The sequence below is a fragment of the Mobula birostris genome, chromosome 2 (assembly GCF_030028105.1).
Source record: "Mobula birostris isolate sMobBir1 chromosome 2, sMobBir1.hap1, whole genome shotgun sequence".
Lineage (NCBI taxonomy): Eukaryota > Metazoa > Chordata > Chondrichthyes > Myliobatiformes > Myliobatidae > Mobula > Mobula birostris.
In genome coordinates, this window is record NC_092371.1 from 217,552,007 (window position 1) to 217,579,710 (window position 27,704).

At 39.4% G+C, this 27,704-nt stretch overlaps 2 protein-coding genes across 7 annotated transcripts in view; one reads left to right on the top strand and one right to left on the bottom strand.

The window, feature by feature from the left end:
- The window catches only part of supt3h (SPT3 homolog, SAGA and STAGA complex component), a 426,895-nt gene that overhangs the window by 391,974 nt on the left and 7,217 nt on the right, over positions 1–27,704 (bottom strand). Inside the window, exon 1 of one of the 6 annotated variants that reach the window (XM_072251462.1) lies at positions 8,725–8,811. The exons of the other annotated variants lie outside the window; for them this stretch is intronic. The gene's annotated coding sequence lies outside the window, so the exon portion shown is untranslated. Of the gene's footprint in view, positions 1–8,724; positions 8,812–27,704 lie in introns of those variants that run through there. 6 annotated transcript variants of the gene reach the window in all.
- runx2a (RUNX family transcription factor 2a) overlaps positions 1–27,704 on the top strand; it is a 238,631-nt gene that overhangs the window by 52,589 nt on the left and 158,338 nt on the right. The window lies entirely within an intron of this gene.

Here is a 27,704-nt window from a genome sequence, read left to right on the forward strand (position 1 = left end):
CCAGCAAGAGAGTTTGAACAAACAATCGTGGCTGCCTTCTTGGTAAAAGCAACTCTTGAAAAACTGAGGAATAAAACAGAATCAGAAACTTAAAACAGTTACTATCACTATAGAAAAGTACAAGGCAGACATGGGAATAAAGACTGGCAAATCCACGGCCCCCAAAGGCATGCATACTTGGGTTTTTCAAGTGGCTGCAGAGATAATGAACATATTAGGTACAAAAGTCACACATTCATAAATTCCCTTCATTGTTTTATAGATCTGTATATTGTCATCCCTCTACCTCCTATGCTCCAAAAAAAGCAGCTCCAAACTATCCAATCTCTCCTTGTAATTCAAGCCCTCCAGTCCTAGTAACATCTGTGTGAATCTTTTTTGCATCCTTTCCAGTTTAATGCCATCCTTCATATAGCCAGGCACACTTTCCTCCTTGCTGTGTTCAGCGTTGAGACAAATGCTAAAGAAACCGCAAGGTTGCCACCCAATGCATCAGGAGGCACAGAGAGGAACAATCATATAGGTATGCAACCAAAACTGCACACAGTATTCCATGTGTGGTCTTGCCAGTACCTTGTACAGCTGTAACATGATGACTCAATTCTTAAGGCGGATTTATACTCGTGCGTCAAATGTACACCGTAGGTACCGCGTACCCTACACCATAGGGTGACATGCACCTCCCCAAAAATGTAATTCACGCGTTGCTGCGATGCAGACCGCAACAACTGTGATTGGTCTGCTTGGTAGCATTGCATTTCCGGTTGCTTTTCTCCGCCATGTCTGTACACTGATGCGAAATAAACGGTTGGAGACAATGAACCAAGTCGTCAAGTCTACCTGCCAACATTCGAAAATATTTGAAATGCATTTCCTCGTCCATGTCTCTCATGAAGAAACTCAACACAGTGGCATAGAAATCCCACCGCCAACACAACTACGCATGCTCGCTACAGCGTAGGGCTACACAAAAGTATAAACCAGGCCTACGGTGTAGCCCGTACGCACAACTATAAATCAGCCTTTATATTCAACGCTCAAAGCAACGAACACCAGCATACCAAACGTCCTCTTCACCACCTAGTCTCCACTTTCAAAAAACATTATACTCGGATATTTAGGTTTGTTGTAAAAGACAGTACAACTTACCATGCAAGTTCTACTCTAGTTTAACTTGTGAAAGACCAGCGCTACGAGGGGTATAGATAGGAAAAAGCCAACAGGCTGGGACCGCAATCAGAGGTCACAGCTTAAGAGTGAAAGGTGAAAAGTTTAAGGGGAACATGAGGGAAATGTCTGCAGTTCCCATTGATACAGCTATTTCAACTGCTCATTTAAAATGTAAGTTGTGCTTCAGTAAGGAACCGTTTTTGAAGGCTTTCTTTAAGATTCCACACCTAAATGATTTTTCAGAGCATCATTGAATAGACAATGCTCAGGCAATATCTTCAATTCAACCACGTACGCTGAAATGGACACCACTCCCCCACCTTACTTTGGATTCTGCTTATGAAACCTAAATGGTTTCAGTTCTAAATGTTCCTGCATCACTTTGACAATATCCACAAAGCTCATTTCAGCTAGATTAGTTGAAGCAGTCAAATTTCTAATCAAACTGTATGCCTTTAAACCCAAAAGCACTCAGCAAATTTAGTACTTGTTTCTCATAAGCTATTTCGTTTGCTTTAAAATACTGCTCGATCCATTCAGTATACAAAATCCAGTTATCCATTGTGTAATAAAATGGGTCAATCTTTCCGATGTAGCTAGCCATTTCTGCTTTTTTTTTAAATGGCTATTATCACTCAGTACTCGCTGCTTATGAACCTGTAAATTCTTGTTTTCTGCTTTATTTTTTACTTGATCATCTTTCCTTTTGCAAAGAAAATGTGCTGCTCCAAAGAAAAAAAAGTGATGCGCTTCTTTTTACTTGAAGGCTGCCCTGTTTCTTGCTGCACTTTTCTTTAAAACTCGTACGTCTCACTGTGCTTAATAGGTAGGTAGTTGTCTCAGGTTTGTTTAAAACTTTCTTGTCGCCACTGTTATGTCTCTGCCTTTAAAACATTAAAACTAATTGGAAGAAAAACAAGGGAGTCCAAAACGCGAGACTAACTTCATGTTTTTCCTTTAAGTGAGGCAGGCACAAATCACACGATAGCATGATGATATACATTATTTACATACTTTCACAGATTACCTGCAATACATTACGTAAACAACGGAGCATGCTTAATCAATGTATTTACAATTTTACTCAAATATTACTGAAACATCAAATACACAACAGCTATCAATGTGCAAATGTCCCACTTGTGTGCTGTAATACTTCTGCAATTTTGTGAACAAAAATGCTATCTTATTTACATATTACAATTCAAATTTGTGAAGAATACGAGCAATAATTGATTAGAAAAGCAAAGTCAATCTGGCACCTCAAATTAAGGCAGATTTAATGGGCACTCAAATTATAAATTAATAAAAAATTGAAGAACAATAAAAATCGATTATACACCTCAGTTACCTTCACGTTGTGTCGTATTATTTTAGGTTACCAATAAAATACCTTGCAGTCAACCAAATGATCTGGATAATATCTGGTTTCAATAATCATGGAACCCTAGCACAGTAGAACATGAAGTCAGTAGTATCTTCAAAGATGCATTTTTTGAAGAAATAACAAGCAGGATGAACAGAGAAGAATGGTTGATGTTGTGCATTTAGACTTTCAGAAAGCCTTTGACAAGGTGCAACACATGAGGCTGCTCAACAAGCAATGATCCTATTGTATTACAGCTTTTTCTGGTTGTCTGACAGTGACTAGTGTGCTTCACAGGGGTCTGAGTTGAGACCGATACCTTTTACGTTGTATGTCAGTGATTTGGATGATGGAATTGATGGCTTTGTTGAAAAGTTCACAGACAATATGAAGATAGGTGGAGGGGCAGATAGTTTTGAGGAAATAAAGAGGCTACAGAAGAACTTAGACAGATTAGGAGAACAGGCAAAGAAATGGCAGATGAAATACAGTGACAAAAAGTGTATGGTCATGCACTTTGGTACAAGAAATGAAAGGGTTAACTATTTTTTAAACAGAGAGAAAATTCAAAAAGCTGAGGTGTAAAGGGACTTGGGAGTTCTTGCGCAGGATTCCTTAAAGGTTAATTTGCAGGTTGAGTCTATGATGAGGGAGGTAAATACGATGTTAGCATTAATTTCAAGAAGACTAAAATGTAAAAGCAAGGATGTAATATTGAGATTTTAAAAAACACTAGTGATGTCTCAGTTGCAGTATTGTGAGCCCCTCATCTCAGAAAGGGTGTCCTGAAACTGGAGGGAGCTCAAAGGTAGTTCACAAAAACGATTCCAGGATTGAATTGCTTGGCATATGAAGAGTGTTTGATGGCTCTGGGCCTGCATTCACTAGAATTCAGAGGAATGAGGGGTGAACTCATTGAAACCTATTGAATGGTAAAAGGCCTTGACAGAATGGATGTGGAAAGGATGTTTCCTATGGTAGAAGAGTCTAGGACCAGAGGACGCAGCTTCAGAATAGCAGGGCATCCTTTTAGAATGGAAGTGAGGAGGAATTTCTTTAGCCAGAGACTGGTGAATCTATAGAATGCTTTGCAACAGACAGCTGTGGAGGTCAAGTCTTTATGTATACTTAAGGCAGATGTTGATCGATTCTTGATTTGTCAGGGCATGAAGGGATATGGGGAAAAGGCAGGAGATTATGGCTGATAGGGACATAGGATCAACAATGATGAAATGGCAGAGAAGACTCAATGGGACAAATGGCCTAATTCTGCTCCCGTTTCTTATGGCATCAGTATTACAATGGAGTAAAGAGAATTACAGAGGCATAAGAGAGGAGCTGGACAAGGTTGATTGGAGGGGGACATTAACAGAGTTGATGGCAGAACAGCAATGGCTGGAGTTTCTGGGCGCAATTCGGAAGGCACAGGATAGATACATCCCAAAGATAAAGAAGTATTCCAAAGGGAGGATGAGTTAAGTGTGGCTAACAAGAGAAGTCAAAGACAGCATAAAAGGAAAAGAGGGAGCATATACAGTGGCATGCAAAAGTTTGGGCACCCCATTCAAAATTTCTGTTACTGTGAATAGCTAAGCGAGTAAAAGATGACCTGATTTCCAAAAGGCATAAAGTTAAAGATGACACATTTCTTTAATATTTTAAGCAAGATTACATCTATATTTCCATCATTTACAGTTTCAAAATAACAAAAAAGGAAAAGGGCCTGAAGCAAAGGTTTGGGCACCCTGCATAGTCACTACTTAGTAACACCCCCTTTGGCAAGTATCACAGCTTGTAAATGCTTTCTGTAGCCAGCTAAGAGTTTTTCAATTCTTGTTTCGGGGATTTTTACCCATTCTTCCTTGCAAAAGGCTTCTAGTTCTGTGAGATTCTTGGGCTGTCTTGTATGCACTGCAATTTTGAGATCTATCCACAGATTTTTGATGATGTTTGGGTCAGGGGACTGTGAGGCCCATGGCAAAACCTTCAGCTTGCGCCTCTTGAGGTAGTCCATTGTGGATTTTGAGGTGTGTTTAGGATCATTATCCTGTTGTAGAAGCCATCCTCTTTTCATCTTCAGCTTTTTTACAGAAGGTGTGATGTTTGCTTTCAGAATTTGCTGGTATTTAATTGAATTCATTCTTCTCTCTACCAGTGAAATGTTCCCCATGCCACTGGCTGCAACCCAAGCCCAAAGCATGATTGATCCACCCCCCTGCTTAACAGTTGGAGAGGTGTTCTTTTCATGAAATTCTGCACCCTTTTTTCTCCAATCATACCTTTGCTCATTGCAGCTAAAAAGTTCTATTTTAACTTCATCAGTCCACAGGACTGGCTTCCAAAATGCATCAGGCTTGTTTACGTGTTCCTTTGCAAGCTTCTGATGCTGAATTTTGTGGTGAGGACGCAGGAAAGGTTTTCTTCTGATGATTCTTCCATGAAGGTCATATTTGTGCAGGTGCCACTGCACAGTAGAACAGTGCACCACCACTCCAGAGTCTGCTAAATCTTCCTGAAGGTCTTTTGCAGTCAAACAGGGTTTTTGATTTGCCTTTCTAGCAATCCTACAAGCAGTTCTGTCGGAAAGTTTTCTTGGTCTTCCAGACCTCAACTTGACCTCCACAATTCCTGTTAAATGCCATTTCTTAATTATATTACGAACTGAGGAAAACGGCTACCTGAAAACACTTTGTGATCTTCTTACAGCCTTCTCCTGCTTTGTGGGCATCATTTATTTCAATTTTCAGAGTGTTCGGCAGCTGCTTATTGCTGCTGATTGTTGGGACAAGGTTTGTAAAGTTTTGAAATTTGCATCACCTGGCCTTTCCTAACGACAATTGTGAACAAGCCATAGCCCTAACAAGCTACTTAAGGTCTGAGACCTTGGTAAAAGTTATCTGAGAGCTCAAGTCTCTTGGGGTGCCCAAACCTTTGCATGGTGCTCCTTTCCTTTTTTTCCACTCTAAAATTGTACAAAACAAAAATAATACACTAATCTTGCTTAAAATGTTGAAAAGAATGTCTCATCTTTAACTTTATGACTTTTGGAGATCAGTTCTTCCTCTACTCACTTAACTATTCACAGTAACAGAAATTTTGACTGGGGTGCCCAAACCTTTGCATGCCACTGTAATATAGCAAAAAATAAGTGGGAAGTTAAGATGATTGGAAAGCTTTTAAAAACCAACAGAAAAAAAGCCACAAGAAGAGAAAAGATGAAAAAGATGTATGCTAGACAATGATATAAAAAAATGCCATAAGTTTTACAGATATATATAAAATAAAATAGAGGAGAGCATAGATATTGGACCACCAGAAAATGATACTGGAGAGTTGGTAATGGGGGAGCAAAGAAATTGCAGATGCACTTAATAAGTATTTTGCATTAGTCTTCACTGTGTAAGACACTACCAGTATGGCAGAAATTCGAGTGTGTTAGGGGGCAGAATTGAGTGTAGTTGAGGAGAAGATGCCTTATAAGGTGAAACGTGTGAAGGCAGATATGTCACCCGAACTAGATGGATTAGACCCCAGGGTTCTCAAAGGTAGCTGAAGAGATTGTGGAGGCATTACTAATGATCTTTCAAGAATCACTAGATTCTGGAATAGTTCAGAAGGTCTGGAAAAATTGCAAATGTCACTCCACTCTTCAAGAAGGAAGTGGGGGTGGGGGGCAGAAGAAAGTAAATTATAGGTGAGTTAGCCCGACTTCAGTGGTTGGGAAGATGTTGGAGTACATTATTAAGGATGAGGTTTCGGGGTACCTTGAGGTACATGATAAAAGCAGACCGAAATCAGCATGGTTTCCTTAAGTAAAAATCTTGTCTGACAAATCTGTTGAAATTCTTTGAGGAAATAACAGGCAGAATAGACAAAGGAGAGTCAGTGGATGTTGTTTACTTGGATTTTCGGAAAGACTTTGACAAGGTGCCACACATGAGGCTGCTTAACAAGTTAAGAGCCCATGCCATTACAGGAAAATATACTATTATGGATAGAAGATTGGCTGACTGACAGGAGGCAAAAACTGGGAATAAAGGAGCCTTCTTCTGATTGTCTGCCGATGACAAGAGGTGTTCAGGAGGGGTCTGTATTGCGACCACTTCTTTTAACTTTATACAGTATATCAATGATTTAGATAACTAAATTGATGGCTTTGTGGCCAAGTTTGCAGACAATACAAATTTAGGTAGGGGGCAGGTAGGGTTGAGGAGGCAGGGAGTATGCAGAAGGACCTAGACAGGTTGGGAAAATGGGCAAAGTGATGTATGGAATATAGTACAGGGAAGCGTATTAAGGGATAGACTATTATCCAATGGGGGAAATTCAAAATTCAGAGGTGCAAAGGGACTTGTGCAGGGTATCCTAAAGGTTAACTTGTAGATTGAGTCATCGTCAAGGAAGGCAAATGCAATTTCAGCATTCATTTCGAGAGGACTAGAATATAAGACCAAGGATGTAATGCTGAGACTTTATAAGGCACTGGTGAGACTGCACTTGGGGTTTTAGACCCTATCTAAGAAAGGATATCCTGGCATTGGAGAGCATCCAGAGGTGATTCATGAGAATGATTCCAGGAATTGACAGGTTAACATATGAAGAGTGTTTGATGAGACTGGGCCTGTACTCATTGGAGTTCAGAACTACGAGGAAGGATCTCATTGAAACCTAGTGAATATTGAAAGGCCTAAATAGAGTGGATGAGGACAGGATGTTTCCTATAGCGAGGGAGTCTAGGACCAGAGGCCTCGGCTCCAGAATAGAGGAACGTTTATCTAGAACAGAGATGAGGAGGAATTTCTTCAGCCAGAGGGTGGTGAATCTGTAGAATTCATTGACACGAATGGATGTAGACGCTAAGTCATTAAGTATACAGGTTTCCCCCGCCATCCGAAGGTATAGCGTTCCTATGAAACGGTTCGTAAGCCGAAATGTCGTAAAGCGAAGAAGCAGTTACCATTTATTTATATGGGAAAATTTTGTGAGCGTTCGCAGACCCAAAAATAACCTACCAAATCATGCCAAATAACACACAAAACCTAAAATAACAGTAACATATAGTAAAAGCAGGAATGATATGATAAATACACAGCCTATATAAAGTAGAACTACTTTTCCACGATCATTACTGCATTGTTCTCCGTAGTGAAAATCTCACGCAAGCGCTGTTGGCAAAAACACGGCGTAAGCGCTCTCCGGTAATCTTAAGCTATGAAGCTGCCAAATCATACCAAATAACACATAAAAATACACAGCCTATATAAAGTAGAAATAATGTATGTACAGTGTAGTATCACTTACCGGAATCGGGAAGACAGCGCGGAGCACACTGTTGATGGTGTGTTTGGCTGAGTCGGAGTTTGGGTGGTGCAGTGGCCCCCACCCTCCAGGCCGCCGAGCGATACCGAACCGCGAAGCATGCAGAGCTGCAGCGGTAGCCGGGAGGCACACAGCACATCTTTAAGAAAAAAGCCAAAACAAACATGCCAATTAATTAGGTGCCGCCCAACACGTAATTGTCAGCCCAGATCAGTGCCGATTGCATCGCCTCTGATCTGGGCTGACATTTACGTGTCGGCGGCACCTAATTAATTAGCATGTTTATTTCGGCTTTTTTCTTAAAGATGTGCTGTGTGCCTCCTGGCTACCGTTGCATTCTCCGCAAATCGGTATCTGTCCGTGGCCTGGGGGCTGGGGTGGTGGGACACTGGGGTGTCATCTCATCATCGTCTGTTTCCGTTAGGGCAGGCAGGTCATCTTCTATCTCTGCCCACCTCGATGTCAAAGGTCGAGGTTCGTCGTCTGATGTGGTTGATGTGGCAGGCTTGCTTGACTGCTGAGCCTCGCGCATTTTTCTATCACACAGTTCTTTGTAAGGACTCAAACCATCCTGCAAATATCCCCTAAACTGACGTACCCTTTCAAAATTAAAGTCGTACTTTATCATTACTCATTCGGTTTCGATTGTTATCCTTTCCTCTTCCAATTACATCAGCTCTTCATCTATCAGATCTTGGTCATGGAATGCCAAAACCTCTTCAAAATCATGTTCGTCGGCTTCCACAAGCCAAACTCACTTAGTTCTTACTTTGTTCACCACGATCGAAATGCGTAATTATGTCTAGTTTTATGCTAAGTGTAACACCCTTACGAGCTCTTTTAGGCTTTTCCGATACCATAGAACTCACCTTGCAAACGACTGCTCAGAGGCACATGTTTAAGCAATGCCAGCAACATTGCAGTTCCGAATCCGGAGGAGAGCAGCTGCTCAGGGCGCATGCTGCCTTTTATCACGCACTGCTTTTTTTTTTTGTTACAGTGAAAACACCTTCTGAAAGCAAAAACAGGGTACTAATGTAGTCTTTCGTAACACTGAGGTTTTGTAAAGACAACGTTCCAAAAGCAGGGGACACCTGTATTTAAAGCAGAGGTTCATAGGTTGTTGCTTAGTTGGGGCATCAAAGGTTACGGTGAGCAGCTATGAGAATTGGATTGAGAGGGAAAATAAATCAGCCATGATGGAATGGAGCAACAGGCTCAATAGGAAGAATTGCCTAATTCTGCTCCAGTGTCTTATGGTAGCGTAGTGGTCAGTGCAGCACCTTTCAGAACCAGCTGATTGATCAGAAGACCATAAGAACAGGATTAGGCTAATTGGCCCATTGAGTCTGCTCTGCCATTTCATAATGGCTGATCCATTTACCTCTTAAGCCCATTCTCCTACCTTCGCCCTGTAACCTTTCATGCCCTAATCAAGAACCTATCAACCTCTATCTTAAATACACCCAATGAACTAGCTTCCACAGCCACCTGTGGCAATGAATTCCATAGACTCACCATCCTCTGGCTAAAGAAATTCCTCCTCATCTCTGTTCTAAATGGATGTTCCTCCAGTCTGAGGTTCCCCCACTCAAAGAAACATCTTCGCCACATCCATTCTATCTAGGTCTTTCAACATTTGATAAGTTTCAATGAGATTCCCATCATTATTCTAAATCCAGCGGGTACGGGCCCAGAGTCATCAAACACTCCTTATATGATAAGACTTTCATTCCCGAACCATGTTCCTGATGCTATCTGTAAGGAAGTTTTACGCTCTGTCTGTGACCATGTGGCTTTCCTCTGGGTGGTCCTGTTTCCTCCCACATTACAGAGACGTATGGTTAGGTTTAGTGAGCTGTGGGCATACTAAGCTGCTGCCAGAAGCATGGCTACACTTGCAGGTTGTCCATCAGAAGCCTTGCTGATTTGATTTGATGCAAAAAAAAACACATTTCACTGTATATTTCAATGTACGTGTGACAAATAAAGCTGATCTTTTCTTTTTTTACCTAGAGTTTTCCAGAAACACTAGAGTGAATACTGAATTATGGCATCTAAAAATCATGATGATATTACACTTAAACAGAAACTGAGGTTAAGAACCAAATTCAGGCCACATTGGCCTAATGTTTAATCGACAAACAATGCCACTCCTACCAGTTATTTCAGTAGATTCCTGATCTACGAATAATCCTTTAAACCCACGGTCTGGGACATATCATTCCTGTTATTGCAAGTGAGAATCAGAATTCCTTATTTCTCATCTACGCAGTTAAGTAATATGCTTAAATATTACAGTAGAAAAAAAACATTTCCTAGGTAAGCAAGTTCTCGCACCAAATTTTAACTTACAATTGTTTGCATATACTGCGTAACAATAAAACATTATCAACAAAACAATCAACAATAAATATTAAAACTATGTGACACCATCACTCCTTCAATTGAATAAACTATTATAGAGAAAACATTTCTACAGTTTCAAAACCCAGCATATGTACATGCACAAAAGAGATACTGTCTCTCTCAACATGAAAGGAAATCAGATTTTTTAAAACTATAAAAGTCTGCCTATGATCAGCATGGAATGTCACAAACACATTTTAGACCCATTAGCAAAGCAGCGTAAGAATTTCAAACCATCAAAGATTCATTGGCAAATCTTCATAAGGTTCCTTTATTTATTCCAGCAATTGGAAAAATACAGTCTATAAATGTGTCTCCAAGTACACAGCCAGAGTCTTTAACATTAAGTCCCCTCATCTGTTGTTTATTTGTTGAGTTCTGGAAAACTCTCCACCAAACATTTTCAATTCAAAATTGAGGCATGCAAATGGAAAGCATTTTTGCTTTTCTTTTTTTATTATGAAGATTGTAGATAATTCTCAACATCCTTCTACCTTTCACAAAAATGAAAAATTAATTAAAGGAAAAGGATCTAGTTTTACCAGCTATCCTAAAAATGAACTGAAATGTAACTCTTAAAGCACAGTGGCAACGTCTACTGTACTAACTGCAGCTCTCTTTAGATCTTTCTTTCACTATGTCATAATCTTCCCAAACTAGTTATTTTCTAAACACATGCTTAAATGAGTGCCAGCTTTTTAACTTCAAGAATATTTTTGTACCCATACACCAAACATCATGTACAAACTATTCAACAATCAGTTCCTTCCAATATGTCCTACCCAAGAGGGTGCCAAATTTTCCATAATTTGTTCTCCTTCCATTAGAGATCTGTTCCCATTTAATTTTTTTTCCATTGGAAGTGAATCTTTCAAACTGGGAAATAAAGTTTCAAGGACATAAACAGATCTCTGGTTTAGTGATCAATTTTAAATCCTCTTCCTTCATCGGTCAGCCAACACCTATTTAAGAAGCAGTTTAATATAGAATGAAGCAGACAACACTTCTTTTGTTCTCATTTTAAGACACCAAAAGCCCCACTCACTACAAATCATCCCACCCAACAAGGCTCTATAGTCAGTATTTTTCCAGTAAGATGGCGGCGCGCTCAGGTGCAGTAGCTTCTACGGAGCCAATCAGAAGTGTTACTGTCTTTTGTAAACGTATTTTTTTACAATTGCAAGACCCTGCCAGACATGGGGATCTTGGAGTGCTGCAGGTCTACCCCATCAGTGGGTTGCTCGTTGGCAAGGAGCTGGGCTTGGTGCAGATCATACTGCTGCCTGTGTCAAAGAAGCGCCAGAAGTTGGTGTACAAAGGCAATGTACAGTCTAACAGTAGGTGATTGTCTTAGTCATATTTCTTGTGATCACAAGACCTTGTTGGACATTGCTGATGTGCAAGTCCATTTCACTGATTTATTGGTGGACAGTGGGAAAGGTGCATGGCCTCGGTCGTGTCGAGGGCTGGCCCTTGTGCCGCAGCCGCCTAGGAGAGAGGTGTTGGAGTCGGTGCGCACCACCAGACTGCTGGGGGTGGTGTGGCGTAGGATCCAAGCTGGAATCAGTTCTGTCCTCTACTGTTTGCTCAGCAAACTGTATGGTAGAGCATTGAAGAATGCAGTAGAACATAGGGATCTAGGAATAATGGTGCATAGTTCCCTGAAGAGGATGCTGTCCAAGTTGCATGCCATCTTGGACAATGTCTCCCATCCACTACATAATGTACTGGTTGGGCACAGGAGTACATTCAGCCAGAGACTCATTCCACTGAGATGCAACACAGAGCGTCATAGGAAGTCATTCCTGCCTGTGGCCAGCAAACTTTACAAATCCTCCCTTGGAGGGTCAGACACCCTGAGTCAATAGGCTGGTCCTGGACTTATTTCCTGGCATAATTTACATATTACTATTTAACTATTTATGGTTTTATTACTATTTAATTATTTATGGTGCAACTGTAACGAAAACCAATTTCCCCTGGGATCAATAAAGTATGACTATGACTATGAAGGTGGAATCTCATGTGGATAGGGTGGTGAAAAAAGTTTTTGGTATGTTGCCCTTTATCAATCAGAGCATTGAGTATAGGAGTTGGGATGTAATGTTGAAATTGTATAAGGCATTGGTGAGGCCAAATTTGGAGTATTGTGTACAGCTCTAGCCACCGAATTATAGGAAAGATGTCAATAAAATTGAGAGAGTACAGAGGAGATTTACTAAAATGTTGCCTGGGTTTCATCTCCTAAGTTACAGAGAAAGGTTGAACAAGTTAGGTCTTTATTCTTTGGAGCGTAGAAGGTTGAGCGGGGACTTGATAGAGGTATTTAAAATTATGAGAGGGTTAGATAGAGTTGACGTGGATAGGCTTTTTCCATTGAGAGTGGGGGAGATTCAAACAAGAGGACATGAGTTGAGAATTAAAGGGCGAAAGTTTAGGGGTAACATGAGGGGGAACTTCTTTACTCAGAGAATGGTAGCTGTGTGGAATGAGCTTCCAGCAGAAGAGGTTGAGGCAGGTTTGATGTTGTCGTTTAAAGTTAAATTGAATAAATATATGGACAGGAAAGGAATGGAGGGTTATGGGCTGAGTGCAGGTTGGTGGGACTAGGTGAGAGTAAGAGTTCGGCACGGACTAGAAGGGCCGAGATGGCCTGTTTCTGTGCTGTAATTGTTATATGGTTATATGTAAAATGGTGTTCGACTGTAGGCTGCTATAACATTGATAGACTCAGGGTCTTTGACTATATTTTTTTATGTGACTGCACTTTACTAATATCTTATGTGTGCCTTGTACCGTGTGTGACTGTTGGTACTGTGTTTTGCATCTTGCCTCCGGAATAACGCTGTTTTGTTCGGCTGTATCCATGGGTATTTATGTATGGTTGAATGACAATTAAACTTGGATTGAATTGAATTGAGTCAGTCGTCTATACTAAACCAATTGCCTCGGAGGCTAGTTTATGCAGAGATGTGCCCCCCCCCCCCACCATTCTCACAACTGCTGAATAAAATGCCTCATGAAGTCTACACTGAATCTATTAGGGGCCATCTTATATTTATTGACTATTGCTTCAGGCAGCTCCAAACAATGGTGTTATTTATGTATTGCATTATATATTGTAATCCCATAGCAGAGAGATGCTACTTGCAAAATAGAAGTTAAAAAATGGGCATCAACATGTGATTTCCATCACCACAATCTCAAGGGAAAAGCATAAATAAAGCTCAAGCCAATAACTAACAGTATATTGAACACTGCTTGGCAAACACTAGTTTTCTCAGTAATCTTAACTCAAGAGTGTTAGTCTTTTTTCTTTAATTTAGAAAGCTGCATACTTCTTCAAGTGACACAGGTGCATCATTTGGTCCAGCAAATGCTCTTGAAGGCTCTTAATAAATTACTTCCCTATTCCACAATAGATTTGGCAGTTGGATAATTGACTTCTTCTCACATCAAAGTCTTCCCATGTGAAATTGCCTGATTTCCTTTCTTCCGGACATTAAAATATAATCTAAAAGCAGAAACACATTGGACAACTTATTCTAAGCAGTAGGCTGAACATGAAATTGAAATCACAGTGTAATCTTTACCCATATGGTAATGTATTAGTTGCTCTGAAGTGAAATACAGCTGTTTACCATACCAAGTAAAATGAATTCAGATGTACAAAGTCTGCAAAGCCTATTTTACAACCAATTCTGCACTATAACTATCAACAATACCACAGACAAATCATCAGTTCTGAAGGTTCTGCATAAAACAAAATTGATCAGGCCTTAGAAGTTATCTCAGTTACTAAAAGTTCCAATTGTCTAAAACACATGTTAAAAAATATCAAACATTTTCAGAATTCAAGAGATTTCTGGCATATGTGTAGATTGTTTTCTAATATAAGACTGCACCAGGAAACATTTACAGAATTTGTACTATGTGGCACCTAAAATTAATCACAATTACATCTTAATGTACTGTACTACATTAATTAGCAAGGCATTTAATCACACATTGCTCTGCGACGACACTGGTGCCAAGCTGTATGGGTCCTAATGCCCTTCCCTTGGACAACATCGGAGTCGTGGAGAGGGGAGACTTGCAGCATGGGCAACTGCTGGTCTTCCATACAACCTTGGACAGGCCTGCGCCCTGGAGAGTGAAGACTTTCCAGGCACAGATCCATGGTCTCGCAAGACTAACGGATGCCTTTACTTTACATTAATTATGTACATTTTTCCTAGTAATTTATTTATTTGCGTAGTGAATAATATTTTGCTCAAAACAAGAAGTCACTCAAATGGCTTACTTACATTTCTGAAACCACTGGTTATTGCTAAAACACAAAAGTTAGCTCCCCATTGATTCAGGCATTTTATTTACAACATAGTTGATCAATGTAAGTGAGGGTCGTAAGGTTCATACATCCATTTTCTTGATTTAGGTTGAATCTTTAGACATCTGCACTGTACAGCAAGATCACGGGTAGCTGATACAGTCAATAAGCAAAATTTCCAACACTGATAATTGAACATCCCAGCAATTCAACCACCAATATTAGAGGAAAAAGATTCTAAAATGTTCGGCAAGTGCAACAAGAAGATTTCCAGAAAGCAGTGGCAGGGTGTCATGAGGATAAAAGTTTCACACGTTGAAGACAGGAATTAAACCAACTGCATCACACAGTAAAGGAAAACGTGAAGAAAAACAAATCGTCAAACATTTATAAGTTGTCCGAATGGTAGAAATGACAAATTTAAGAATCAGATTAGTCACAAGACTTACTCTCCAAAATCAAAGTTGTGAAAGGCAATTTGAAAACTTAAAAACTTGCAATTATAGTCCAAGTTGTAGCTGAGAAACTTAATCAAATCAATCTATAAATGAAACTTCTATCACATATTTATAGAGTCATTCAGTACTACAGCACAAAAATAGGCCCTTCAACCCATCTAGTCCCTACCAAACTGTTACTGTCTAATCCCATTGACCCACACCTGGACCACAGTCCCTTCATGCCTCTCCTATCCATGTACTTATTCAAATGGAACTCGCGTCCACCACTTACTCTAGCAACTGCTTCCACATTCACTCAGGCTCTGCTTAAATGTTCCCCTTAATTATTACAACACAGAAGGAAGTCATTGGTCCATCAAATCCATCCATTCGTTGACGTATTCCAGAACAGTACAACTTATTCTTTCTCACATGCCTCATCAACTTCCCCTTTCCTAATAAAAATAGAGGATGATAGAAACTCTGCGAAGGTCAGGCAGCATCTGCAGAAAGATAAACAGAACTGACATTTCAGGTCAAAGAACCTTGTCAAACCAGGAGAAGGAAAAAACAAATAAAAGTCTCATTGAGGGTATTGAGAGAATAGATATATCTCTGATGGCGTGAGACCAGGATAGTTGCAGATGAAGGCATATGGTTAATAGATTATTGAGGGTCATTGGTGAAGGAACACAAAGAAATGTAAAAGATGAAAAAGAAAGAGCTGAAGGAAATGTCCAGCGGTCAAACTATACTAATGGAGAAACAAAAGCTGAACCAATATTACAAATTGATGACATACAACAGAGCTATCCAGTTCTGATACAAACAGTAAATAAATCATCAGAAGTTGGAATATTCAATATAGAGACCAGATTGCTGTATTATGACAGATGGAAGATGAAGTGTTATTCCTCAAGCTGACACGGAGGGGTGTCTTTACAAAAATGCTGCAGGCAAAAACCACAGGCCAGAGCAGGAAGGGGGGGGGGGGGGGGGTGAAGAACTAACGCAGCAGGAAGATCCAGGTTGGCCCTGCAGCACAGGTACTCCCTACACAGGCACCCAATCTGCAAGTGGGTACTTAATATCCAGGAAGCGACATCACAAACGCCAAATGCAGTGCTCGAGATTATAAAAAGTGCAAGTGAATTCCTGCTTCACATGGAAGAACCTTAGTGCCATGAGATTATGAAGGTAATGGTCTCTATGAAAGGCGGTAATTTTGCTGAAGTTGGCAGAAGCTAAAGAAGTTCACCAGCTATGTCTAGTGGAAGAACCTGGCTAAAGCTGCAGAAAGTCATCAATTGAATTAATAGAGTAGTGTGGTCAAATGCGAAGTCCAGAACTGTATGGGAGGTAATAGGATTAGTGCAGAGGTGCAGAAAATAGATCAGACACAGTCAATTTTGGCAGATGGGAAGCCATGCTTTAGAAAACAGGCTCTTAGATAGAAAATCTTGTCAATGAAACAAATGTGACAGAAGCGGACAGACTGGAAGAATGGAATAGAGACAGGGTAGGCCGGCCAGTGGTGTAATGGCATTAGCACCAGACTTAGAGGCGAGTGGTCCCACAGTTCGAACCTGGCCTGCTCTTTGCATGCTTTCCATCCGTGTTAGGCTGAGTGACAGGCTAGCAAGTCGGCCTCGTAAAAAAGACAAAATGCTAAAGAAATGGCAAGGTTGCCACCTGATGCGCCACAAGGCGTGGAGAGGAATAAAAACGAGACGATGGGACAGAGAAGTCAAGATAGCTGTAGGAATCTGTAAACTAGTAACTGATGTTTGTCACTAGACTATTTGCAAGGATTGATCCATAAAGATCTAGAAAGGGAAGGGAAAAATCAGCATTGGACCATGTAAAACTGAGGACAAAGTGGAAATCTGAAGCTAAAGTATTACATTTCAATGTTGTAATAGTGTAAGAAAGAGCCCCAATGCAGTCATCAATGACGCATAAAAAGAGTTAAAGAAAGAAGCTGAAACAAAGATTGCTCCATGTAGCCCACAAAAAAACAAGCATGCCTTGGACCCATGTGAGTTCTCACTGCTACATTTTTGATCAGGTCAGAGTGAAAAAGAAATCATTCAATGTAAGAAATGGGTTCAACCAGGCAAATAAGAGCATTGGTAGGGGAAACTTCTCCTTCTTGACTTTCTTTGTCACCTATGTATAATAAGAGGTGGAGGAGCAACACCTTATATTCTGTCTGGCAGCCTCCAGCCTGAAAGCATGTATATTGATTTTTCCTACAGTAAACAAATCTCTCTCACCCTTTTTCTATTCCCCAGTCTGAGCTTTTATTTCTTCTCACCTGCCTATTGCTTCCTCCTGGGTCCCCTCCTCCTTCCCTTTCTCATATGGTCAACTCTTCCCAGCTATTAGATTCTTTCTTCTCCAGCCCTTGACCTTTCCCATCCACCTGGCTTCATCTATCAACTTCCCACTGGCCTCCTTCTCCTCCCCCGACCCCCGATCTTTTTATTCTGTTGTCTATCCCCTTCCTTGTCAGTTCTGAAGGGTGTCGGCACAAAACATCAGTTACCTATTCATTTCCATAGACGCTGCCTGGCCTGCTGAGTTCCTCCAGCATTTTGTGTGTGTTGAGTTGGATTTCCAGCATCTGCAGACTTTCTTATGTCTATAATAAGAGGTAATTTATACAGTAGCCAATTAATCCAGCAGCAGACTTTTGGAAAGTGGGAGGAAAATGGAGTACGTTAAGGAAATCCAAACAGCTGAACAAGGTTCCTGGAGCTGTCCCATGCCACCCCCATAATGTGCATTCTACTTCATTCATAACATCACTTAAGTTTGCAAAGAAATAAAAAATATCTCCAGATGCTGGGGTCAAAGCAACACTCCCAACACGCTGGAGGAACTCAGCAGGTCGGGCAGCATCCATGGAAAAGAATTTTCCCCCACCCCTTTATCTTTCCCCGTACTGGTTTTTCACCTGGAACCTACCAGCCTTCTCCTTCCCACCCTCTCCCCACCTTCTTTATAGGGCCTCTGCCCCTTCCCTCTACTGTCCTGACGAAGGGTTCCGGCCCGAAACGTCGACCGATCTTTTCCATGGATGCTGCCCAACCTGCTGAGTTCCTCCAGCATGTTGTGAATAAAAATTATATCACTTTTGGTAGTACTAAGCTGCATAGTTCACTAATATATTTAAGTTTGGAGAGGGCAAATCTCCTCAAAGTTAATAAATGAAAGATTAATATATACATCACCACTGATTTGAAAAAAATCTTTGCATGCCAATCCATATGAAGTATATATGGAAAAGGATGGAGAAGGCTGATACATCAACAAGAACTGAAAATAAGTTATGTGGCCATGTTACAATACAAAGTTTCAAATGTTAAACTGCTTACTGAGAATACAAACACTTCTTAACACTGCTTTTCAGTTTATAAAGTACTAAAATACATGCTAAAATAAATGAAAATGGCATTCAATAATTCAGTTATGAAACAAGCACGAATAAACTGGAAGAAATATCTTCTTAAGTTCTTAATACTGGAGATTACTGGAATATTAGACCATGTGGTGGCCACGTGAGTTTCCTCTGGGTATTCCATTTTCCTCCCATATTCCAAAGACTTAGGGGTTAGAGTTATTAAATTGTGGGCAAACTATGTTGGTGCCAGAAGCACAGAGACACTTGCAGCCTAACCCCAGCACAACAGACTATGTTGGTCACGGACTCAAACCATTTATTTCATATATCTTTCGATGTACGTGTGGTAAATAAAGCTGATCTTTTCTTTGATCTTTAGATTACTACTACATTTTACTAGCTTATAGTCTGACTGAAATGGCATGGCAAGCAATTCTGTATTGCCTCTCTCAGGTGTTGAATGCCTTATCAATTCTAATCACTAGAAAAAAGTCTCTAACAATACTCAACTCATTATAACTGTACCTCCAAATACGAATTGTCTTTTACTTGGCAATCCATATGGACTGTATATCATGTCATGTGATATCATCGCAATCACGACACTGACAAAATAAAACTGTAATTATAATAACTTGCCCTCAACCATAGAAATAAAGTTGTTACTAAAGGAATTTGCGTGCATTAAAAAAATCTCATCTTTCACTTTCTAAAAAAAATACAACTTGAAAGGAAATACAAATTACAGAAAATAATTGCTGTACAAGCAAGGACCTCATATTTTCCAAATGCATTCCACTGCATGTACATAATTCAACAGTAATGAATTTTAATTTTAAAAGGTTTAGAAATAGCATTGAGTATCACAGGCTAATCTATATTAGCAGAAAAATCCTACGAGACGTTTTTACCACAAAAAACTTTTTTTTTTGTAATGAAGGGTTGAATAAACGGCCCCAATAACTATTTTGCGTCGATCTTCACAGTGGAGGACACATCTAACATGCCAAAGAGAAATGGTATGGATGTGATAGGAGGTGAGGACCTCTATACAACAACAGCTATCACTAAAGAGGTAGTGCTGAGCAAACTTGTGGGCTTGAAGACAGACCTGATCCTGATAGAATGTATTCCAGGGTACTGAAAAAAATGGCAGAAGTTATAGTAGAGACTTTGGTGATAATTTACCAAAATTCTCTAGACTCTGGGCAGATCCCTGCAGATTGGAAGATGGTGAATGTTACGCCACTGTTCACGAAAGGAAGTTGCCAAAAGGCGGGTAACTATAAGGCAGGTGTATAAGATGATGAGAGGCATTGATCGTGTAGACGGTCAGAGGCTTTTTCCCAGGTCTGAAATGGTTGCCACAAGAGGACACAGCTTTAAGGTGCTGGGGAGTAGGTACAGAGGAGATGTCGGGTTAAGTTTTTTTACTCAGAGAATGGTGAGTGCGTGGAATGGGCTGCCGGCAATGGTGGTGGAGGCGGATACGATAGGGTCTTTTAAGAGACTTTTGGATAGGTACATGGAGCTTAGAAAAATAGAGAGCTATGAGTAAGCCTAGTAATTTCTAAGGTAGGGACATGTTCTGCACAACTCTGTGGGCCAAAGGGCCTGTACTGTGCTGTAGGTTTTCTATGTTTCTATATGCCAGTTAGTTTAACATCTGTCTTTGGGAAAATGCTTGAAGTTACCGTTAAAGAAGAAATAGTGAGGCATCTGGAAAGAAATGGATTCAACAGGCAGACGCAGCATAGATTCAGCAAAGGCAGGTCCTGTTTGACGAACTTACTGGGAGTTCTTTGAGGATATAACAAGCGCAGTAGATAGAGGGGATGATGGACATTATTTACTTGGATTTCAAGAAGGTATTCAATAATGTGCCACATAAAAAGATAAGATAAGGATGCTCAGAGTTGGGGGTGATGGATAGAGGATTGGTAAGCTAATAGAAAGCAGCAAGTTGGAATACATGGGTGCTACTCTGGTTGGCAAACAGTGGTGAGTGGTGTGCTGCAGGGGTCGGTGCTGGGCCCACAACTTTTCACAATATACATTAACAATCTGGAAGAGGGGACTGAGCGTAGTGTATCTAATTTTGCTGATGATACTAAATTGAGTGGAAAAGCAAGTTGTGCATCAGATACAGAGAGATATAAATAGGTTAACTGAGTGGACAAAGATCTGGCAGATGGAATACAATGTCAGTAAATGCGAGGGTATCCACTTCGGAAGAAAAAATGAAAGAGCAGATTATTACTTAAATGGTAAAAAATTGCAACATACTGCTATGCAAAGGGACTTGGGAGTGTTTGTGCATGAAATACAAAAGGTTGTTTTGCAGGTGCAGCAGGCTAGTAAGAAGGCAATTGGAATGTTGACCTTGTTGCTAGAGGGATTAAACTTAAGAGCAGGGAGGTTATGCTGAAACTGTACAGGATACTAGTGAGGCCGCATCTGCGTGCAGTTCTGGTCTCCTGAGGAAGAATATAGTGGTTTTGGGGATGGTGCAGAGGTTCACCAGACTGATTCCAGAGATGAGGAGGTTAGACCATGAGGAACGATTGAGTCACTTGGGACTGTACTCGCTGGAATTCAGAAGAATGAGATGAGACATTACAGAAAAATATAAAATTATGAAAGGGATAGATAAGATAGAAGCAAGAAAGTTTCCACTGATAGGTGAGACTAGAACTAGGAGACATAGCCTCAAGATTCAGAGGAAAACTTTGGACGGAGATGAGGAGGAACTGCTTTTCCCAGAGAGTGGTGAATCTGTGGAATTCTCTGCCCAATGAAGCAGTGGAGGCTACCTCACTAAGTATATTTAAGACAAGGTTGGATAGATGTTTACATAGTAGGGGAATTAAGGGTTATGGGGAAAAGGAAGGTAGGTGGAGATGAGTCCATGGCCATATCAGCCATGATCTTATTGAATGGTGCAGCAGGCTCGACGGGCCAGATGGCCTACTCCTGCTCCTATTTCTTATGTTCAATAACAATATCACTAAGCTCTGAACAACTACTTGTTCAAGTTCATTGTTATCTAACTGTGCATATATACAAACAAATGAGACAACATTCCTCCAGACCATAGAACATTGTCTCATTTGTATCAACTGCTACTAAAATAGCAATAATTTTTTTGTAAATTTTTAAGGCACAGTATAAAAATTGAATATACACCTGAAATTAAGGCTTGAGTAATACATTGAACTTCAAAACATAAAATAATCACACCTTTAAATCTGGACGGGATGCTGAAATATTTTTTTCTGATGTATGACAAGTCACACACACCAGTTTTTCTTTTAGGGTTACAGAGATTATTAAGTAGTAGCTATAATTCAATGTGTGTGCAAGATTCAACAGATGCTGTAATTCTAAAAATACAAAATCCTGGTAAACTCACAGCATACCAGTCAGTATCTGTGGTGTGTGAAACAAAGATAATATTTCAAGTTGGCAGAGCCCTTCATCAGGACTCATGATGAAATATTTCCTGATGGGAGACCATCAATCTGAAACACTAACTTCTTTTCTCCCTCTTTTTTGATGCTACAATGCTACAGCTTTTATTACAGCTTGGTCCACTATTTAAGATGTCCACTACTCTAAAAGGTGAAAGCTCACTTTTTTTCCATGGGATTTTTTAATATAAACAATCAGACTGTCCTACAAGAATCCAAAGTTATCCTCAAATTGCTGATTTCTGTAGGTATTCCCAGAGAGGATTCTGGAAAGGAACAAGGTATCACATTTGCAACTTCTTGATTTCCGTGTTTTAATGGTACAATATTCAAGATGCTTCAGTTTTACAGTGCATCATCATTGAAACCACAAATCCCAGACTACTAGCACCTATATAAATTATAACTTCCCAGACTAAAGTGTCTGGACATAATCCTTTCATCCCTGTCTACCCCAACTTCACACTTTAAAGCACCAAGCAGAATACTGCCATTAAAATGTGAGATTGAAATTCAATCTTGCTAATTTCAATTTACGCCTCTATTTCCTAAGAACCACAAATGTAAAAATTATATTGGAACTCTTGGAGATCACACACAATCATTCCTCAGGAAAGCACACATTTTTGACCTGAGAAATGCAGGATCTCCCAGTGTCCGCACACCAGAGAAAGCAGGATCTCCCAGTGGCCACACACTTTAATTCCACATCCCATTCCCATTCTGACATGTCTATCCACGGCCTCCTCTACTGTAAAGATGAAGCCACTCTCAGGTTGGAGGAACAACACCTTATATTCCGTCTGGGTAGCCTCCAACCTGATGGCATGAACATCGACTTCTCTAACTTCCGCTAAGGCCCCACCTCCCCCTCGTACCCCATCTGTTACTTATTTTTATGCACACATTCTTTCTCTCACTCTCCTTTTTCTCCCTCTGTCCCTCTGAATATACCTCTTGCCCATCCTCTGGGCCCCCCCATTGTCTTTCTTCCCGAACCTCCTGTCCCATGATCCTCTCGTATCCCCTTTTGCCTATCACCTGTCCAGTTCTTGGCTCTATCCCTCCCCCTCCTGTCTTCTCCTATCATTTTGGATCTCCCCCTCCCCCTCCAACTTTCAAATCCCTTACTCACTCTTCCTTCAGTTAGTCCTGACGAAGGGTCTCGGCCTGAAAGGTCGACTGCACCTCTTCCTACAGATGCTGCCTGGCCTGCTGCGTTCACCAGCAACTTTGATGTGTGTTGCTTGAATTTCCAGCATCTGCAGAATTCCTGTTGTTTACATTTTTGACCTGTTTAGCTTGATGAATGTAGAGGATATTCCAAAAAATGCAAGTCTAAAATTACAATGACAGCAGTATAATTGCGAAAATGCAACTAGCGAACTTCTCTTATAAATGCAAAAATTAAGACCATAAAAATACATTCAAAAGATCTAGGAAACAACATTGGGAACAAGGCGGCTCAATAAAAATGTCACTTTAGCTTTATATATAACAAGCTGGCCTCAGCAAACATTAATTCAAAAGTAAAGGCATTTACATGCAGCAATATTTCTAAAGAAAGAAGATAAACTAATTAGACACAAGTTTCTTCAGGACAGCAAATAAAATTTGAATGCCACTCTCAGCACTCGAACTTTGGTCTAATATACAACTTATTGCCAGGGATCCTTTGTAGATTTGAGAGATCAGGCAGAATTAGGTGTTATCAGCATTTGGAATTTGAATTTGTTCCTGGAAATTAACTAACAGAGAAATAAGGGAGAGTAACCAGACAGTGGATGAGAGAGCGAGAGAGAGAATGTACTAATTAATTAAACTCAGTGGTAAAAGCAAAAGCCCTCCATTGGAAGTGATAATTTTAAGGGGAAAAATAATCCAACGATAATGTTTGTGACAGAGGAACATAGAGACACCGTATTTGTGAAAACTGGAGGCTGAGGTAAAGGTGGAACTAAACAATATCGGAAATATGCTTGCAGGAAGAGACAGAAGAGAAGGCAAGAAAAATATAAAGGAAAATAAAAGTGACTCTGAAAACCAAATGTATAATTTCCTCAAAATAATTATATTCTTCCTTTATTAAAGCACAGATTTGCTTACATTACTTTCAAAAACTGTTTCTTAAAAGTTTATTTTTTCATGTCACTGCTTAATTCCTGAAGGTACCGAGCACGAATCACTGAAGGTTCTCTTTCAACCCACATCCTAGCTCTCAGGTCATGTGATGTACTCCTCTTTCCAATTTTGGCAAACAGGCTGAGTCTATGAACAGAAAATATTTTCCATGGAATGGCAAGATTCCATTTAAGAGAAAAGAACAGGAGTTAGTCCTAGAAAACTGTGAAGTGCACAATTAAACTACCCAGCCGAAGCTGCAGAAACTACACTGAACAACAAAAACTGCAAAGAAGAAACATCAAAATTCAAAAGATACATACATATCCCCTCCAACCCAACAAGATCTTTTACTCATTTTTCTAAAACTAATTAGATTGACTTAATGAATGACTGTTTACCATATTTTGCTCTTCCTGGAATTATAACAAACAGAAAATGCCTTTTTCGTTAGGCTTCTCCAGTCAGCTACACAACAAATCCTCAACACTCAACAAGTGCCAGGAATTTCAAAGGTTTTTGGATGAACGTTTTATGTAAGAATAAGATTGGTTACATTTCTCAGGCTGGTAAAGAAAATAATTAACAAACTTGGCCATAGGCACATTAAACAGTTTTATTTTACGTTCATTTACAGCACTAATTTGTCAAAAGCTGTTCAGCACAAATTCACCTTCCTCATATCCTCAACTATTCCAAGAACTCATTAATCATTCTAAAGTATATAATTAAAGAAAGCTAAGAACAGAGTAACATTATCAAATCTATCATTCCATATAAAAGAAGTCAGACAGTTTCGAATTCACTGGTTCAGGTGAAACCCCACCATCACAGTAAGACCAATAACTGTCAATACTGTCATTCCAGTCAGTTTTAATTCTCACATCACGTTAAGGGATTTTGTTTTAAACATATCAGGTGCAACCACATTCCCATATAACAAAATTTGATTTTCTACTACGCAATTCCACACAAAAACAGTAAACATTTAGTCTTCAGTCAATCAACAAATGACAGATTTGAACAAATGTTCTGCTCAAAATCTTCAAACTGTAAAACTGCTTCAGTTTTTTTTTGTTCTGTCTAGATAATAACCTTCTAATAAACAGAGCAAGTTTGCTTAACTAGGATTGTAGCATTTACATATGTAATGAATCTTCCAAACTACAAACTATGTCTGACTGCTTAAATATCCACAGTTCATACAAACCATTGCCTTATAAAAAATTCTCAGTAGGAGGATAACCATTTGATAGCTTTAACCCCCTGCTGCCTACAAAAAGAAATATGGCATTTTGCTATGCACATTCACTCTCTTGGGTAAAACTGAAACATATCTTGTTTAAAAAAAAGTACTTCTTTACAATGACAATAAATATCAACAAAATAACTGAGATGAAAGAAAGTTGCAGCAGACTAGATTAAATCTTTGATCAATAATTTGAAAAAATATCATCAAAACATATCATTTCATTCTTAATTTTTATGATGCTACTTTTCAAAAAATGTAGTTAAAAGCATGCTGATAAAAGTGATATGGACTTTCTGTATTTTCATATGATCTCATCTAATACCTTGATCTTGATTGACATAAAGCAAGTTTTTTTTTTATAAAGTGCCAGAAAATCATGATTCCCTGTAACTGTCTGTAAAGGATCAACATAATGGCTGCAAAACAGTTAAGGCACCAGGAATGCATTAATAAAAATCATTGGCATAAAGATTGAAAACTGAAATAACTACTCTGAAAAAAGGAATGATTATGCTCAGTTATTCCACATCTTCAAGAACTTGAAACCTCCAAAGAACTCATATTTGTTAGATATCTTCAAATTGCTACACTCCAAAGAACTTGTCTATTTCTTTTGTAATCTCAAGACAATAAAACCAGCCTTCAAAAAAAATCACATTTTAATGTAATTTTCAACCCTTTCAGACACAAACATCCAGAGTCTCCTCTCAAAACAGCTGACACACAAAGCTTCCTGCTTGTCTAACTGGAAGGGGCTCACTGATCCATCAGGTCAGTTTTTCTTAAAACAGTCCATCTTTAAAATGCATTTGTCTCAAATAAATCATTATTAGTCTCAAAAATTGATTTGGGTAAAATATTTATCTGTTACTCTGAACATTGTCTATGAGTTATAAACTAGCAACTTTTGAATTTGTGAAATACAGGTAATTTTAAAACTGTAAACACGAGGTTATTCCATATGTAAAGCTGTAATGGTCTTAAAATGACATTTTCCTCAGCTAATGGTGAACAATATGTAATTAAAATGAGGAAAATCTAAGAGGAACTGATAGTTTCTATAGAATTAAATACAGCAAGATGAGTCACATAAAATTAAAATCTATTCAAAAAAGAGATTGCAAACTAGACACAGCAGTAAATTTATATTTGATACTTTCTAAACTTTAAGTTGTAGTTAAACCACAATGGGCAGATAATATAAATTGTTTTTGAACTAACGTTAGTCACAAGATCAGAAAATACAAGTTAGAAAATAATAAGACAAGGAAAAAGAAAGCCCATTGCCCTTTTAATTCTCGTTTCTAATCCCATTCATGTAGGGAAATGCCCAAGTGAATCTACAGAATTGATATAATGGACGGCTAACTGAAGGCTGAAAATGGTCTGTTGGCCTGTTAACCATAGGAAATAAATGGCCTACTGCAAAGCCAATACATTATTACACATAAATAGACAAAAAGTGATTTTAATTAAAACAAGATGATATAACTGTCAGGTAGTTTACAAACTTAGAAGGTGGCCTTTCAATCTATACATTTAAAACACTGCAATCTCTTTAACCACTCTAATTCCCATTCCCATGCACCCTCCAATGTAAACCACAAATGTTCAATGGAGAAGTGGGATTAGTTACATCATTCAGATTTATTAATGCAAGCCATACTTGGTATCTAACCTGGATAATTAGATGTAGATTGCTTGACTAAATGCTACAGATTGAGTCTTAACCCATGTCTTATTATCCCAAGGTATACATCACCTTCTCTTAATATCCTTAACTTTTTAATTAAGTTCACATTTATTTCTGTTACACTTTCACATTTTTGGTGAACGTTTTCTTTGTAAACACTTTGAAAATTTCAAGAAACATTCTCAATAATCCTTCACTCAAACACAAGATCAACATTATCTCTCTTCTCAATGTATGTCAACAACTTAATTCTTACGCTATTTTTAAAAATCTTTATATCCTTTTCCAAGTTTATTTTGCATATCTTACTGGAATTATTAATTTCATATTTTAGTTATGAAACATAACAAGCATGAATGAATATCATCTAAATAAACAAAGATTGCAATTTCTTTCATAGGCATCCGTTAGTCTTGCTGGAAAGTCTTCACTCTCCAGGGCACAGGCCTGGGCAAGGTTGTATGGAAGACAGGCAGTTGCCCATGCTGCAAGTCTCCCCTCTCCACGACACCAATGTTGTCCAAGGGAAGGGCATTAGGACACATACAGCTTGGCACCAGTGTCGTCGCAGAGCAATGTGTGATTAAGTGCCTTGCTCAAGGACACAACACGTTCCCTCGGCTGGGGCTCGAACTCACAACCTTCAGGTAGCTAGTCCAATGCCTTAACCACTTGGCCACGTGCCCACTAATTTCTTTCACACCACAAGACAACCAAAAGTGCTTTAC